The sequence below is a fragment of the Poecilia mexicana genome, unplaced genomic scaffold (genome assembly GCF_051168715.1).
Source record: "Poecilia mexicana isolate PSO_F unplaced genomic scaffold, ASM5116871v1 scaffold_17, whole genome shotgun sequence".
In the NCBI taxonomy this organism is placed as follows: Eukaryota; Metazoa; Chordata; class Actinopteri; order Cyprinodontiformes; family Poeciliidae; genus Poecilia; species Poecilia mexicana.
Window position 1 is genome coordinate 12,360,863 of NW_028263386.1, and position 13,577 is coordinate 12,374,439.

Genomic DNA, 13,577 nt, shown 5'->3' on the forward strand with positions numbered 1-13,577 from the left:
AGTGTGTGGGCACTTCATTATGTAACTGACTTTGAAGCCAGTCTTTTGATGTCAATGTGCTCTTCTGTCTAACATCAGAACATCCCCCTCCATTTCAAAGCGTCTCCTTCAACTCTCTGAAAACACCACTTCGCCCAGATGTAGAACAGAACCAGAGCTCAGATGATTGATGAGTCCGAAACATTTTTAAATATTGTTCATCTTAAAAAAAAATGTTGTAAATCTTTTTATTCCACTGAATACATGAGCTAGTTGAGTTACACTGAGCTCTGTGTTACTTGTAAGTGACAATGCTTCTCACGTCTGTGTTCTTAATACCCTTGACACCTTGAATAAAGTTTCATTAATGTATAGCAAAGCTTGTATTTGTAATGTGACAAAATGTGTGAAAATAAATCAAGAGGAATGGTTTTATGTTCAAGCCATTGTAGTTATCCCTTGAATCTTTTTTTTTTTCCATTGAGTTAATTCCTAAAAACTGTAACATGTGCAGCAATGAAACAGCTTTTTTCTGCCTATTGTGAAAAAGGATGACGGGTTATCTAAAAGAAGACAGAAAAGAACAGCCGTCATGAGTAAAGATGTGACACCTGTAAAGCCTTTTCCCTTTTGAAGTGCTTGTTTGTATTGTTGGGAGCAACAAAGGAATTTTACCACGTCTGTACTTACAAGAGAGCATTAGTCAAGCTGGGGAGATAACAAAGGAGGAGGGTGATATGGGAGACATACTAATGCGCTCCGCCCTCTACAGGTGTGTGTCAGCGTGGCGCTAAATGCTCTTACTTTTCGTTTTAAAGTTCAGAAGGAACCCCATGTGTTCAGGTATGCTGCTGTAAGATGCAGTCCCTCAGTGGTGGTGAAGGCAGCGAGAGAGGGTGTTTGTGGGAAGGGGGGGTGGCGTCTGGAAGGTTTTCAAAGGGTCATCCACCAGATTAATGCGGGTTGGCGTTGGAGAGGGGAGGATGAAGCAGACATGATCACTCATTAGTCACCCTTTCACCTCTCTGTAGCTCCAAGCGGTTCAGCAGGAAGGATAAGAATGCATGCCTCTCCAGTGTTGGTTACTTTTCTTGCTTGTGGAGGTGTAAGGGTCACAGTTTGATCTCCATTTGCGCCAGTGTTAATCCTATTTTTCTTTATCATTATCTTACAACTGTAGTTTTTTTATTGCCTGTAGTGACAAGGCAAGCCTCATCGTCTTGAGGGTTGTGGTTATGATTTTATCGGAGAGGGGGGGGGGGGGGTTCATATGTTAAGCTGCTTTGACAAATGAAAACATTGAAATAACTTTTCAATAAATGTACATAATTTTGTAGTAGAGTAAATATTATAAGCAGCTATGTTCTCACTTGCTGTGGAATATTCGTTTGGCTTCTTCATTAATTATAAATGGAGAATAGTTAGTCCAAGAGTCTAAAAGCCAGAATTTGAGAGGGACCAAGCTCAAATCAGAGTTTTACCATCTGAAAACAACTCCAATTTTAACTGTTGTAACAACTTTCTTAAAGCTATTTGTTAACATTTTTTGAAACCAGCATCACATTTACACAAAAGCAAACAGTAGGAAGTGCAGCACTAGTTATCTTTCTGCACTAAACAGACACTGAGAACAGAAACTTTGAAGCTTTAAGGTCAGAGCAATTGTCTGATATAAAGTTATTGCAATGTATAAATAAATAAACATGCTTTAAATGATCAGTTACTGATTGATTTCTTACGACCGCTCATTTCTACTAGGTAGTAGAAAACACTTTAGATGGTCAGTGCTCAGTTAGTTTCACAGGGAGATGACAGGTGGCACAACGTCCCCTTCCTCCATTTACTATGTACACTATCATAGGCTTTTGTGTAAATAACTACTCAATACAAATGTGACAGATAGTGAAAAGGCAAGAAACATGGAGTTCATTAGAGTTGTTTTAAGCCTACAGAAGTCCACTGTGGTCTAGGGCTACGTTAACTAACATTTACCTTTAGCCCCGGGACCATCTAATCTGAATTTAAGCAGTTTATCTCACATAACAGTTTATCAATGACTTTTCTAAACCGTTCTTGTATATATCTGTTAATCAGCTCTTAAAAATATAGCACGGATATAGCTTTCATAAACTTTCAGAAATCACAACGTACAAGTAAAAAAAAAAAAAAAGGAAAATCTGCCTACGTTAGCTAAAATACATACTTCAAAGTGTTGTACTGCCAAAAACGTCATGAAAGAGAATGTGCAAAGTTAATGGTGAGGATTTATGTAGTGTTGTAGGATGTCTTAAAGTCAGATGTTAGCTATCTCCAAGATAGGGTTTGTTTTCTCCTCAGTTTTTCTCTTCTGCAGTAACAGATCAGCAACATCTGTTTTCTTTTTTTACCTTCTCATCACAATCCATTAAGAGATGCTGAGTTTTGCCTTCATTATAATCTGTTTATCTGAAATGTACTCCGACTCAGAGAGGGACATTCTGTTTCTGTCACTTTTTTCTCTCTCTTTTTTATCAGCTGTAATGAAAAACTTTAACAGTTGTACTTTCCCAATTGCTGCTATGCCACAAACTGTTAAAAACATGTTATTTTTTTAACAAGTACTTTAAAAGATTTAACATGTAATGTTTTGTCCTTGCATGGCTTTGTATTGTTTTAGTACAAAACATAAAACTTGTTTTATTTTAGCATAATATTTAAGCTTTTTATAGTATTTTTTTTAGGTTTCTTATTTTCAGTTAATTGTTGTGTTTCTTTACAGTGAAACAGGTTGTGATAATATGATTGTTGTTTTAAGTGAGGTAGTACTACTTCAGTGATTCATAAAAATAACAATAAGAAAGCCAATTTCAATGCAAGAAGTCTTTTGAAACACATCTCCCAGTAAACACAAAGCTTAAGATGCTTCTGTCCAAACTGTGTTGTCACAAAAGTTTTTTGATGTGGTTTAAAAGAATTAAACTTGTGTAAGACCTTCCAGGAACAGTAACCAATACACTGAGCAATAATCTATTTCCTAAATCCACAGGAACACAGTCTAAGTTAATATTCATTTTCCAAAGGCTTTCTTTGCTTTTTGTCATTGACCATTTAAAATATTTCTGTATTCAATGCACACATTTTGTTTTAGTTCTTTGATTTACAGACTCAGCATAATGTCAAAAGGTGTCCACACCATCATGGACATCTCCTGAGTAATTGAGACCACGTATATCAATTACAAGGTGACTGGTAGGGGAGAGGAGAGGGGTTATCATTAGCAGAGACTGGTGCTGGCCTTTGGTAGTTCCAGTAATTACCTCACAAAGGGTGGTGCTTGCCTTCCCACTGCTTTTCCCACACTGCACTGCAGGCTCAGAATTCCTGTCGGCCCCAGACCTGCAATCTCCTTGGTTTTAGACAGCAAATTACTGACAAGTCCCATTCTTCTCAGCACTGTAATTGCTTTTTAGTGCTGTTTTTATTGAGGCAACCCTAACCCTCTTGTCCTTCCCTCAATAAAGCTGAGTGAGGGAGGGGGCGAGGGGTTAATATAGATGACATTAGTTCCTAATTGGAAGGTCTAGAACCTACAGGATGTTTCATGCATCTCAGGCCATTTTCTAGGATTTTGGCTAATTTTTCTGCATCGCATTCTGTCAACTTCAACATTTAAAATGTTTGATAAAGGATACGTAGACTCTTCAATATTCCATGAAAGGAGAGAGATTGAGGATTGGAAAACTGTGATATAAGTCCCTATATATTAGTCTTTCAATTTATTACTTTCTGGAAATAATTGGTCTCCTTGGCAACACAAACTGCAAGTGGAGAAAACATCTTGAGATTTATACAGATCCTTAGCATCCTCACATATATTAAACTGTTTTTCCTTTTTCTTCATATGGTCACTTTCCTTTTGTTCACTGCAAGGATGAATACTCAATGTTCCAGAGCCGGACAACCAAACAGTTGCCATTTGATGTGAGGGGAGAAAAAGAAGAAAGAATGGAAAATGGGTGAGGGATTAAAGGATCTAACCAAGATAAAGGGATAGAAGGTTCTTGATGTGATCCAGTTTGGTTGGAAAGATGCAAGGACTTAACAAGGATTTGGGACTTTAGAATGCATTGTGGCATTATGTCCATGTTGTGCAGAATCAACTAAACTGTTTAGTATATTGTGTCTTTTACAGACCTATACGTCGTTCATCCTGACTTTACAAGCAAGTTAACAAAGTGTTTTCAAAAAATGTAAATGGCTGCGTTCCCATTGACTTAAAAATTCCACAAATTGGAATTACAAAGTTAAATTTCCTCATTAATTTAAAAAAATGAAAGAAAAAAAAACACGTTTTTTTTTGATAAAAGGTTTTTGCACTAGGGTGACTTGGTTTTACGGCTCCATTGAAATTAGTGTATTTTGCAAAACTTCAATTTTCACATCACACGAATTCTTTGATCAACAACTGCATATTAGTTATGGCGGAAAATACATAGAAGCTGACAGGAAGTGATGCGAGGATGATGGCGCAGCATGTTTTTAAATAACTTATTGTGTGAACAAACTTATTCACAAGTGATTTTAACTGTGTTTCTTATGTAATAGAAACACAGCAAGTACGAAAATGTGTTCTGCGCATATGTGTAATGGAAATGCAGCTAGTGAATGTTGCATTCTGGATGATTTTAGCAATTAAAACAACTCTTACTCCAAATTCAGGAACAATCTCTTCTGGAAATGCAGTATTACTATCTACCAATACAGCCCAGTATCTCAATGAAGTACATTTTGATGGATAGTTCAGTTTCTAACATGAGTTTCTGTGAAAAGATCAATACCCAGACCTGTAAATGTCATAGTACTGTTAGTTTAGATGAGGACTAAAAGTTAATCAGATGAGCCTTTTGTTTTAACTGATTTTAGCAGTTTCTGAAAAGATGAAAATTGCCATATCTATAGGAATGTGACTGCATCTGTACTAAGCGCAACAAAATACCTTGAAGCAACAACTTGCAATTGACTGGGGCTGTGACCTTATTCATCTTTGCCAGCGTGTGTCCATCTCACTGTCACTCCAAGCAGGTTTACACCTCTGACCCTGTCATGAGTGTCAAATAGCTTGTCCGAGGCCTTCAGTGAAGCATGATGACAGGCCCTCTAATGCATTACAGCACAAGTGCCATATCTTCCCCGCCTCAGGGCAGACAGGTGCACAGTTGGATGAGACACACATGCCAAACATGCAAACAAACACCCTTATGCATACATTTGATCAAAACAAACACTTGACAAATGATATATTTGGCATAGGAACTGCATGCTAATTAAATGTACCTTTATTTTTATAAGTGAATTAATAGAAAGCCAAGGGCTTTGAACTAAACATGTTTAGTATCAATCCAGCAATGTTTAAACACATCAATTCATTCAGTAGGTTGAAAGTATTTTTGATGACCAGGACAACTGAGTCATTTTGCCCCCATTTCAGCAGCAACCATAGCAACCATTTCATACCCAGTCTTACTTTTATTTTTATTCTCTTTTCACTTCTCACATTTTTTTCAGCTAAATGTAGCTTTTATGCAGACATTATTTTCCATTCCTTGATTTTTATTATGTTTAAACGTAAAAATATATTTTTCTCTTTCTAATGAATTATTTTTGCATGTTAAATTATTCAAATAAATTATGATAAAATATGCAATTTAGGTGTGTTTCATTTTTTTTTTGTTTTGAAAGCGAACAAACAAAGATCTTTCCTGCCAACAGCCATCACAATCTACAATAACTTTTTGAAGAATCTGAATTAATATGAATTACAACATTTAATTTCTCTTTGGGTTCAATAAAGTCTTTTTGTATGTATTGTATTGTGTTGCATTGGAAAATCTAGGTTTTGTCCTATTTAAGCCAGTTGTCCCTCTCATCTTATGAAATATGAAACATTATGACCCATGTTCAAACTCAAATAACTAGACAACCTCTAACAACCTTCTGCTGTTAGATGTTTTATTAGAGTCATTTAACTACGTTTAATAAAACCATAGTTATTAAATTTTTCTTACACTTGACTATCTTCTCCCCATCTACTTAAGCCTGATCCTATGGGGATTTCTCGGGTGGCCTGCGAAAGCCAGCCGATAAATATAGTTTCTACAGCGTGTCCTGGGTCTTCCTCTTGGTCTCCTCCTGGTGGGACATGCACGATACACTTCACCAGGGAGACCCTCTGGAGTGATATCTAGTAGAGTGTAGAGTGCACACTAGTTTCCTATCCATCCATCCATCCATCCATCCATCCATCCATCCATCCATCCATCCATCCATCCATCCATCCATCCATCCATCCATCCATCCATCCATCCATCCATCCATCCATCCATCCATCCATCCATCCATCCATCCATCCATCATTCTTTGTGGCATTTGTGGCCTCACTTATCATCTAGTGGAGCTTTTAATATGTAGTTGTTAACTTGAGCAGATTTTTTGCAAACCATAAAAGTTCAACATCGAAGAGGAACACTATGATCTGGGCATGGCAGTGTTCAGTTGCCTCTGAACACTGCCTTCTCAAGAGGCTGTTTATAATCACTCTCTCAATTTCTTATATGTCTCGATGTTGCAGAAATAAGTTTAAATTGCCATACAAAGAATTCAGTTTCAACAGCAAAAGTAAAAACTCTGAAATCCTGAGATGGACATGACTTTTTTCGTAAGGATGCAATATGTTTTAGTGCAGTCGTGTCCTCAAAAGTGCAAGAGGTTCACACTATCTTTGAAGCCTCTTCCATTGGGATATGGATTAAAACAGAGAACATGGGAGGGACAACTCATAAAAACCTGTATGCATAACAAACATGAATCAACTTCAATACAACCCTCTAAAAGAAAGAAGAAAGTCTTTCAAAGAAATACCTTTATCCTCTCTGTTGTTTCATCTTGAAATGGCTCACCATCAGAGCCTTGGAGGTGAGATTCAAGAGTAGCATATGTGGACTCAGATTTTACACCAGTCAAAGTGGTACTCTTAGTTCATTGGCTGTGATGAAATATCCGGTTCAGTGAGGGGCATGAGAGGATGGTGGGAACCTGAAGAGCTGGACCCCGGTAACCTCACGAAGAACCAAGTCATCCTTCAGGAAATCCAGCACTCTGGCATGGACGATTTGTTCAATGTGTGCACTTACACCTTGCCAGTATACCCACATCCTCCAAGCCAGCGATTCCCAGTCCTCATACACTGTCCCTCCCTCACCAGAGGGCCCCATGTTCATTCTGAAGAAATACGTCTTTCAGAAGCTTGTCTCAACCATCTGTCACGGATGTCCCAGGAAATCTACCCATCGACACAAATGGCTTGCATAAATAAAGTGCCAGTTGTGATTGGACAGGTGAAAGGATTGCAAATGAAAAGTAATATTTCTGTCAAACTATAGCACAAACTTGGAGCTCAAACTGAAATGATAGGTCTGTAAAAATTATAATTTGACATACTAGGTGGAGGAGACATATTTGATGTTAATGAAGGTGTTTTTTTTTGGGTTTTTTTGTCAAATTTGATGGTTTCCATTCTCAGCCATTTATTTTCATGTTATATTTTCACCTGTCAAACAATTTGACGATGCTCATACAACTAATTCCATTATTCTGTGTTGTCAAAATACTAGGCAACCTTCATGTCGTAACACAAAAGCAAACATTTCTGAACGTATCCAGGGCGGAGTGCAAAATTTTATGTAAATCCCCTTAACGACCTTTTCAGGGCGCCAACAATCACCATACAAAGGTGACTGGCAGGCGACACTGGTGCACATTTATCCTTTTGCCCCAGCCCGTCTTTCTCTACAGCGCCCCCTGCTGTGAGAGGCGTGGGGTAGGGTGCCCAATGGCACTTGTTGCCAATGGAAGAAGCCAGCATGGACCCTCTCATGGCAGCGATACAGGTCGTTGCAATAATGTTCGGTTTGTTTCCTGCTTCACACCACCTTTGGGATTTGGCCCGCCCGATAATCCAGTACATGAGACGCAGAGGGAGGTATCCCATGCTTGTCCATCCGAGTTCCAGCCTTGTTTAGCCCAAACCCGCTCCTTTGTATGACTCACACAACTGTCTATTGGTTGTCGAAGGGGCCATTTCATAATACGCTTCCATTACCACAATTATTAAGATTACTTAAGCCACAAAATACAAACCCCAAATCTGAAATTGGTTGTTCAACTAAGTGTAATAATTTATGAAACTACCAGAGAATATGTTACAGATGAAAAAAAAGCTTGTGCACAGACACACACTCTTTTTCTATGGCACTGTTTGACACAGACGCACACACACCAGCATTCCCAAGCCCCTGACTGAGTGTTTTTATCCTTGCTAGGCCTTGTCTCAGAGGGGAGTCAGGCCCCTACTGAGACCTTATCCACTTCCTGCTGCAAAGCCTGTTTTGCCCCTTGGCAGCCCTCTTCCATTCAGAAACTTGTTTTAAGACCCATTAACCATAAATTATTTTGCTATAAGTAACTAAGAAATACTGAAAATACATTGTGGTTGATGATGTAGGTAACTTCCACATGGGCGGAAATGCGCATGAAAGATGATTTTTCTCCCAGAAGAGGGACACTGCCTTGAAAGAACTTCCAAGAGTTTTACTGTAGCCATCTCCCATGAGGATGTGCCCCCCAGGTGGGCATAAGAGTTCCAGGAGTGACATTTTACCAGAATAAAGAATAGGTTTAAAAAAATAAATCAAGAAAAAAAAGAAAGAACAGGGTGAAAATGTCATTGTTCTTGCGTTTGTGTATGTGTTGGGGGGAAAAGTTGTTAGGCGTGTACCATCACCAGCAGTGCCATCAAAATTAGTTTGTGTGTGTGCTTTCAGAGGGGTGTGTGTGTAATATATACACCCCCCTACTGTCCTATTTCCAGTCGTCTGTCCACACATAACAACTGTCAGTATCCAGCGAGATATGAAGCCGAAAACAAGGATGACGAAGAGCAACGATCAGTTGGATATTACCGTTGGGTTTGACACGGACTATGGTGGATTTAACATCACCTTAAGGATCTAAACTGTACCTTCGCATTTTCTATGGTAGGTGCATCTGCTATGATGTTGTCCATCCAGTGAACTCAGTGGGTTGTCTTGTAAAACTTTGGCTTTTTATATTTCATTGGGATTCAGCTTGCTCATCCAAGAATATAAGAATCTCTTATTGCAAGACAAGGTTTAAAAGCAATTTTGTTTTCAACTTGAATATATCTTTTATGGAGTTTTTTATATATTTATTTATTTATTTATTTATTTATTTATTTATTTATTTATTTATTTATTTATTTTGCAAGGGAATACATATGTGAGTTGGCTATGGTCAGCAGCTAAAGATAGAGCACTTAGAAATTAAGAGTTGAGAAACAGAAAAATAAATAAGAGATGCATTTGTCTTGTTGCAACCCAACATGCAGCTGTACTGAACGCTTGCTTTTATATTTAATATGCCAGAAATATGTTTGCTTATCTGATGGGAATTGAACAGAGCATTGCCTATGTGAAACCAGACTACAGTGGAATTTGATAGAAACAGTGCAGGTTTTATACTCTCTACATGAATAAACATTTAATTTTTGAAGTGATACAGGTTATAATTTTTTTAACCTGAAACCTGTTTGATTATTCTAGCTGTTTCCTAACCCATATATTTGTTTTCTATTCCCGCTTAACCCATGCTCTCATGGACTTCCAGCAGTTGCGGGGTAAGAGGCAGGGCACAGTTCTTACAAAATCATGCCCACAGGAAAATTGTCTCATAACTAATGTAGTTCAAAATGCAGACACAGGGAGAAAGAGTGAGTGTTTTGTTATCTAAACCATAAGAAATAATGTATAATTACATTTATTTGACAAGACAAAAAAAATCTTTGTTCTCAAAAAACTGATGAACCAAAATTAGTCAAACCACGAACTGAAACACTGTTGGATGCATCTGTAGGCGAGTAAACTTTTAGGAAGCAGATGAGCGGTTGGCCTTGATAATGTGAATTTATTTGCACTGTACCTTCTAGAACTTTGGAAATATTTTAAATATTATGTGAAGATTGTATTCCCTTTGGGGAGAAATATAAAGTTGATGGGTCAAACATAGCAGTGTGGATCACTGAGGCATGTGTGCAGATATGTTGTCCATTTGGGAAACTTAAACAAAAAAAAAGTTGTTGCATGAAATATATGGGCCTTTTCTGACAGTACCCTTTCATTTGGCACCTAATGCTGTCAAAGGAGGGCATTTCAGCTTTGAACTGAAGTTAATCTTGTGGCGGATTTTAAGAATTTAATCTGTGCCTTCACATATCAGACTTTAAACGTAAAAGCCTTTATGCTGGTTTCAACCCATTTCTCCTGTCTTTTTCATGACTTCCTAGAAGCCAGATGTTGGTGAGATCTCAATCTCCATGTTTTGTCTACACTAAACTGTCTGTCATAAAGTCGTTAGGTGGGTCATAACGTCATTACCTTTCTGGTCTTTTACCATTGCAAATACCGAAATGATCAGAAAAGTCAGGTGAGCTATTGCACCTAGATTTACTGAAAAAGACCACAAGGTCATGCAGCAGCTTTACCAAAACCCTAAAATAGTTTTTCATTAGATCTTGAACTTGCAACACCTATTAGTCCCTTGTTGTGATTTTTTTATTATTATTTTGTGTCTAGGTTATTTTAGTTGTTTTTTATTTGTTTGTGTTTTTTTTTTTGGGGGGGGGGGTATTTTCTGCATGTACAATACAAGGCTATTTAAATAAATTTGACGTGAATCAGAAGTCATTCCTGCTTGAAGGTCACTCTGGGTAAGGCCCTTCTACCATCATGTTACAATTCTTCAGTGTAAGGTGGCCTTCCAGTTCACCTTGGTGCATTTCTCAGATCAAAACTGAATTTCTCAGAGATACTTTCTCAGAGATACAATCATCAAGTCATTGTATCATTTGTGCATATCAAAAAAAAACAGGTAGAAAATTCTTCTGTACATTCGTGCAAGGCAAAATGAAAATAACTTGATCTATGGTGGTCTGCGAAACACACAGAGAAGGATTTAGGTTAAAATGTTTGAGCAAATTGCAATCTAGTTGGAAATATGCAAAGCAAAGAGGAAAAAGGAAAAAAAAACAGGAAAACCAACAAACCCTGCTGAATATGTGACTCTACAAGAAACTAAATTATTGTTGCAATAATTACCATCCACTCATTTAAAAGTACAGCAGGTGCTGAAAGCAATCTTTCAGCTATTCAGCAGTGCAAAACCACAAATTATTGTTGAAGAGTGAGATGGCATTATGCGCCTTCCCTGTGTGGTCCCTCAGCCTTCTCCCCTCCTGCTGCTCTCCTCGGGCCTTCTCCCCTCCTGCTGCCCCCTCTGCTGGGGTTAGTGGGCATAGTTGACCCTGGTTAAAATTCAACTTTCTCAACAATAGCATGGTTAGTCATGTCCTTAGGGGCCTGGTTGTGCAGGGAAAGGATACTCAAGTTGCAAAAAATAATAATAATAATAATACATATCTTAAGTTACCCAAACAAGATTAAGAATTTCTCTCTTGAGGGTGTAAAAATAATTCTGACATTGAGATGAAATATTGACTTTATTTAAGCAAACAAAGGAGAGCCATGAGAAATGGTTCAAACTGATGATTTTTAGTGACTGTACTGTGCTGCCTAGTTTTATAAATAGCCCTGAAGGCACTTGGGAGCTGAAGTGATCCATTTCTGTTGTTATCAAGTTGTCAGTTTCTATTGTTTCTTAGCTTGTATACTCAGTTGCTCAGCATCTCAAGAGCTACTTTGTTACTGTAATCTCTTAGTGCAGCAGGTCTGGACTGCAGAGACACCAGTATAGCATCCTTACCCTTTTACACTAGAGCCACGACGTGAATAGCGTTTGGTTTGATATTTACTCAAATTGGGGTCTTCCTTGATGTCATAATATATTGATGTTATTTTTTACATTTTCTTCAGCTTAATGAGAAACATTCAACACAATATATGTAACATACATGCCACCTGTTTGCCACCAGTGCTAATAACAGAAAATTTGGCATTCTATAGTGAATTTTGGGGATTTCAAAAAACATTATTTCAAATGCTAGAAAAAGCTTTCTATACCTGGTATTTATTTTGTTGCTCTCCATTAGACTTCTTTACTAATTAATTAACAGACACTGCGCAACGTGTCTTCATAATCATGGAGAAGAACTCAAAAATAAATGAGTGTTCAATTGGCCTAAATCTGAGAAAAATATGATAATCCTGATAACTATATGATAATTTATAAGAATATCCAGTTGCTTGAAAGCGAAATATAAAGGAATTCTTAGCATAATTTAAGAGGTTTGTGTTGCATAGTATACAGTATATTATGTGACAGGTGATCCAATCATTGGAAGTAGCATAACAACTGCTGTGCCTTCTTAAACATGCTACATTTCCATATAAAACACTCTGTTACTCATCCATGTTATTACAGATGGTGCCTTTTGAATGAAGCAATAACAACAAGATCGAAAGGATCTTAAGAATGTAAAAGAATGAGTCTTTAGTTTATATCACATCAGTCCAAATAAAAATAGTGCCGGTTCAGAAAAGTATTGTGCTTTTTTTTTTTTCATCATTAATTTGCAATGATTATGTTGCAGTTTTTGGTGCACCCAATCCAAAGCTTGAGAGTTTGTCTAGCTGTTGTGGAAGAATGAATTAACAAATTAATTAATGATGGAACCATTGTTAATGAGATGATGACAGAGTTTAGCAACCATAACATAATGACTTCCTGTCTAGTATTAAGTAAGAACCCCTAGTCTCCATTCCGAAATCTGGAGGTGTCCTGTGGTTTCTGCAACCTTGACATTAGGAAATAATGGCATCATTTTGGATTAGGATCACTTCCTAAAAATGCAACCAAGAACAATATGTTTGGTATTCTAGGTCAGGCAATAACTTCAGAATATTTTATATGTTGAGTCATTCACAGGCATCTGTTACAGAGGATCCTCAGCTCTACATTATGGAGCTGACCACAAAAAAGTGGAGTACTATTGCAATATTGGAGGAATAAGTGAGTAATGGGGCCACAAACAATATTTTGACTGGTTGCATATTCTGAATTACTTTGCATCTGATATCCTCCAATTTTTTTAGAGAAAATTTGGAGAGATGTGGCTGCTGGAGCCACTGTGTGAAATGGAAGGTGTTGAATCTTTTACAAAATATTGAAAAGCATAACTAAAAATAATAAGAAGAAGAAAACAAAACCGAAGTTTGAAGTTCCTGATAACAATTACATTATTTTTTCTGTATCAAGAATTGCTTTAGGCTTTTATCAACTTACACCGGTTTAAACCTTTGGATTAACTGTAGCATTGTCTTTTGTAATAGGCATCAAGACTTACTTAGTCACATTTTAAATGCTTTCGTAAAGGTCAGGAAGAGGAGACTGGACATGTTAAAGTCAGAGCTCTTAAAGAGAAACAGATGAATTGGAATTTAAAAACACAGAGGGGTATACTTCTGTCAATGTATGAAGTCAATTTCCCCTGTTGGTTGACTACTTCATGAACAGGGTGTGCAAAAATAGTA